The 5,434-nt window shown below is 45.2% G+C and overlaps 1 long non-coding RNA gene across 1 annotated transcript; it reads right to left on the bottom strand.

Moving 5' to 3' along the window:
• Positions 1-2,850: 2,850 nt before the first annotated feature.
• On the bottom strand, positions 2,851-5,140 carry LOC126037395 (uncharacterized). The gene is made up of 3 exons (XR_007505684.1): positions 4,805-5,140; positions 3,726-3,860; positions 2,851-2,918 (listed from the first exon to the last, which is right to left on the bottom strand). It is a non-coding gene; the product is annotated as an uncharacterized LOC126037395 (long non-coding RNA).
• Between the last annotated feature and the right edge of the window lie 294 nt (positions 5,141-5,434).

Here is a 5,434-nt window from a genome sequence, read left to right as displayed (position 1 = left end):
GAAAAGTCCATAACTCTTCTACTGTCTGAGGTCTCCCAGTTTGACATATTGCCTCTTTACAGGCCTGTCCCAAAGGTCTTTGTCCCGCACTAATTTCATAGCCCAAATAATTCACTTTGCCTTGCATTACCTGTGCCTTTTTCTTGGATACCCCGTACCCCTGAAGTCCCAGGAAATTCAACAGACTCGCCGCCCACGTCGTACAATCTTTCTCTGTTTTGGTGGCGATCGGGATATCATCCACATACTGCAACAGCTTCCCCTCCTCAGACGGGGTTTCCCAGGATTCCAAGTCTTTCGCAAACCGATTGCCAAAAACGGTAGGCCTATTCTTAAATCCTTGTGGCAAGGCCGTCCAAGTGAGCTGGGTCTTTCGACCGCTCTTGGGCTTTTCCCATTCAAATGTGAGTAAGTTTTGCCTGGCTTCATGGAGAGGGAGGCAAACGAAAGCATCCTTCAAATCTAAAACACTAAACCAAGTCAATTCAGGTGTTAGTACGGTAAACAGGGTCTATGGGTTCGCCGCTACCGGGTAAAGATCTTCAGTTATCTTATTCACCGCCCATAAGTCTTGGACCACCCAATATGACCCATCGGGCTTCCGAACAGGTAATATAGGGGGATTGAATTCAGACTCACACTCTTTTAATAGTCCCAACCGCAAAAATTTTTCTATCACCGGCCGGATTCCTTCTCTGTCTTTCTTCTTTAGGGGATATTGTTTAATTCTTACCAGCTTTTGGCCTTCCTTGATCCTAACTTCAACAGGTGGAGCACTTTTCGCTCTTCCAGGTGCATCGGTAGCCCATACCCCCGGGTACACTTGCTTTAAGATGTCCTCATTAATGATTCCTTCTAGGGGGAGACTGGTTAAGGTTAGGCTCAATATTTGAATATTTTGCTGATCTTTTACCTCCAGAGTAATTTCTCCCTTCTTGAATACAATTTTTGCTCCCAATGGTTCCAACAAGTCCCTTCCCAAAAGGGCCTTTGGGGAGTTCGGCATATATAAAAATTTATGAATGCCCCACTGTTTTCCTAATTTATATTCTAAAGGTTTACAAAACTATGCCTTTTCACTTTGGCCAGTCGCTCCTTTCACCGTGACATAATCATTCCCCGGGGCATCGAAGCCTGATTCAAAACCGAGTATGTTGCTCCTGTATCTACCAAAAATTCTACCTCTTGTTCCGTTTTCCCTAGCTTAATTATAACCAGTGGATCCGCTAGGGTAGATTCCCCAGGTTCTCGTCAGTCTCCCTTCACAGAGGCTACTGTTCCTCCTGTTTGAGCCCTCTGATGCTCCTTGTTCCCTGGGCATTCCCTCTACCAATGACTGAATTTCTTACACAAAGCGCATTGATCCTTGCCCAGTCGGGGCAAGTCTCGTCTAGGCCCTCTTCCCCTTTCTTCCCGAATAACAGCCATTAATTTCCTTTGTCCTTGCCTATATCCTTCTTCTCTGTTACTAAACACCCTCCGTGCTTTTGTGGTACAGAACAGAGATGTAGCAAGAAAGGAAAAAAAAGAAGGGAGGGAGAACAAAGGGAGAGAGACACAAAGACTGGAAGAAGGACAAAGGGATGGCAGAAGAAAAAAATAGTGATAGGCTACAGGACAGAGATGGAGGAGTTCCAAAAAGACACAGGGAGCATGACAGAACGAGAGTGAGAAACAAGGGACAGAGCAGGACAGCACTGGAGGAAAAAACAACTGTCATTGATAGGCTGTGAGAGAGACATGGAGGAAGAGAGAAAAGAGAAGGGACAGCTAGCTGGAGAGGGGGATACAGTTAGAAAGGATGGAAGAGGGAAGGGAACAGAGAGAAATACAGAAAAGATGGCAAGAGGAAGCAAGGCAGAGGGACAGCAATAGAAGAAACAAGGGACAGGGATCTGGACAGATGAAGAAAAAAGCAGGAGAAAAATACAACATGATACGATGGGACAGAAAGTAACACAGAGCGTCAGATGATAATAATGACAAGAGATAGAGAGAGACTATGAAAAGCACAGGAGGTTGGAGAGAGAGAGAAGACATGAATGAAAAGAGTAGAGAGCACCACAAAGGGTCAGGGAAAGAGAAGGACAACAGAATAAAAAAACCCCTCACATATTACACACATGTTATCCACTCATCAAGCCCATTTCAGAGTTACACAGTACCTCAGCCCCTTTAAGAAAAGTAACACATGCGCCCGAGCCCATTTCGGCGCCGCACCACGCCCGAGCCCATTTCACGGTTCTCTACCTACAGCTCCAATTTCAAAGTTCTGCAATCACTAGAGGAAGGAATGCACCCCCTTTCCATTAACCCAGCAGCAGCTACATTTACCTCAAGGTATCTACAACTCGCCCTTGGATGCCTAATTCCAACAGACACTTTCACTTACTTCAACAGCTAAGTTTACCTATGGGCACTAAACGCCCATGCTTCCCTCTACGCTTCCCTTTGTGATTGCCATTAGTACTGTAATTCCCACAAGGACACATAATTACCTGTCTTTTTTACATTTTATTTTCAGTGCTTCATTTGGTCCATTACTCATTCCACATAGATTCAGCTATGTCAGTATTTCAATCCAATTCTACAATGTACTTTTTCTACAATATATAGAAAAGACTTATGGCCTCACTCGTCAAATATTTGACACTATTAGATTTAGTCCTCTTTTAATCACTATTTTTACAAATACATGTAAACTCCAAAAATTTAGCATTACCTGAAGAAGAAATGCCACTCTTTAGTACCTGCAATGCTCTACGGAGTGGTCTTTTCCACATTCCTCGCTCCCATTACATACATCGCTGCACATCCAGAAGTTTTACTCCCTGAGGTGACATTACCGCCATGATCCCTGTTCCCGGGCACCAAACGAGTGACCTCCAATCATCTTGACAGACCGTCCACTTCCACACCTCGACACAAAACCAGAAATTGAAAAATATCATTACATCACAAGCTACAAAGAGCAACCAAATATTTTACAAACCCACCACAGACAAATACAGTTACACTCACGCACTTCACAACCCTGGCCTACTCCATGCTGGCCATCTAGTCCAACTCCCCCCACAAAATCCTCAACTGTCTTCCAAAGACCATCCACCAAACAACATATCTCTCTGTGCTGACTGGCAATTACCAGGTTCCAGGGGAGCGCTCCACAGGAACACCGTTCCCGGGAGCCTTGGAAAAAAAAAAAAAAAAAAAAAACAAACAAAAAAATCGCCCTGCCTTTGAAAACCCAGGCCCGAGGCAGACCCCAGTCCAAACATTGGCGATCAACATTGCCTCATGGAGCAGCTGGGACCAGGGAAAAGAAAAAATAAATGGGGCAGGGGAGGACACACCAAAAACCAACCCATATCCCAGCTGGGGTTTTTTATTCTAAGTTTGGGTTTTTTTTCCTAATTCCCTGAAAAACATCTCAACTCTACATCCAACCTGAAAGGAAAAAAAAACCAAAAAGGCTTAACCACAGAACCCTACAAGGTTAGAGACATTCACAACACACCACTCGTTCAGATCACATGCACGCCAGCCCTCACTCTCAACTCATCCATCATACCGTCCACAGGCCTCAAGAGGCCGTCACCCCGTCTGCAGCAGCAGGGGCCTCAAAAAAGCACCCTACCTGCAAAAACCCAGGCCCCAGCCCAACCTCCTTCCAACCAACCTCCCCACAAACTGCCCTTCCGTTACACCAACATTTCAACACGCACCATCATCTCCACCATCCGTGCATTTTCAACCCGATAATTAGCTTTCACAGTGCCACGTGTCACAGTCCAACCTCCGTAGCGCCATGTCACCTAAACGCAAGGTTCTTTCAAGCACCTCTCGTGCCCTGTCATCACCTGCAAAAACAACACACAAAGCTTGTCAACAGACACTTCATCCTCGAGAGAGAAGTCCTCCACCACTCCCCTACCCTGCTTCCCACCTATTCCAAAAATAACACATCCTCACAGCCAGTGTCCTCCATGACACTTGAAAAAACCAGAGCATCACAAACACAGAGCTGTCCCAAAGTTACCGATCGCTCCAAGACCCATCACGCTGCTACTTAGACCTCAAGGCCTTGACCATTTCTAGAGACTTGCCACAAAGCATCTGCATAAACAAGATGAACACCATTGCCCAGTTCCTGCCTTACTCAATGCTAGTTCACAGTCCAATTGCGATCCCCTCAACTCTGCATGCAAAGAGCCCGAAGTCATTAAACCTTCTACGCTGCCTCTACAATGCCATACAAGACACACACAAACATAGAGCCATGTAATTCACATGCAAATGTAATGCCATACAAGGCAGTACTCTTACCTCAGTCAAGGCAAAACAACTCAGAGCCTTGCCATACCAGACAAAACAGAACAGGGCCAATGCAAGAGACTCTCACGTGACAGTCAATACAAGTACAGACCAAAACAATACAAAACCAATACAGAACCATAGAAGGCAAGGCAGTCTCAGGTGGCAATCCATACAAGTACAGAGCACTGCAATATAAAACACAATGCAGGGCCAGGCAATGCGAGACAGTCTCACATGACAGTCGATACAAATACACAACAAAACACCACAGGGCAAAGGCAAATACAGACCAATACAATGCAAGAAAACTGCAAAACACAGCAAAGCAAAGCAGTCTCATAGAGCCACCGGATGCATCTTCCTTCAGAGTCCACTCACGGACTCAACTCCTTACAGTGCTCTGCTGCCTTCCCCCATCGCTCTGTGGGACACATCCTGTCCCTCCACATCTGAAAAAAAAAAACCCAAAACATATTGAATGAGTCACCTGGATGCAGAGCAAGAGCTTCACAACTCCAAAGGTCTTGATTCCATCTACAAAGACCATCTGGAATGCAGCTACAGCCTGTCATTTTAAAAACAACAACAACAAAAAACAACACACAACCAAAAAACAAACAAAAAAACAACAAAAAAACCCAACACACACACCCCCCTGCCCACTGTAGGGTTCAATTATATGGAACTTAGTTACTGGCCCTGAAAGTAGCTCATGGTCGCGAGAGAGTTCCAGACACCTTTGAAGGCTCTGAACAGAACAAACAAGAAGATAGAAGAAGAAAGATCCCAATTAGAAAAACACAGGTGCACATTCCACAATAAAGGGAACTTGGCACAACCGACCTCAATTCAGGGGCTTATCTCGACCAGTTGGACTAAGACAAGTTTTGCATGCTCTAACATAGCCAATTATATCCTGTGTGTATGCACGTGTACAGAGCGAGTATAACTAACTGTATCTTATGTTTCTACGCGTGGACAGTATCGATGTAACCAATCACCGCTTACGCTTGTGCGCGTGGACACCACATGCTTGCGTGCAGCAGCCAATCAAAGCTTCTAAACAACTTAGAGAATTGTGTAAGAATGATCAGCTAAGCTCAATAAAGGGGCGACT

The sequence above is a fragment of the Accipiter gentilis genome, unplaced genomic scaffold (assembly GCF_929443795.1).
Source record: "Accipiter gentilis unplaced genomic scaffold, bAccGen1.1, whole genome shotgun sequence".
Taxonomy (NCBI): Eukaryota; Metazoa; Chordata; class Aves; order Accipitriformes; family Accipitridae; genus Astur; species Astur gentilis.
This window is presented reverse-complemented; position numbering and strand designations above follow the sequence as displayed.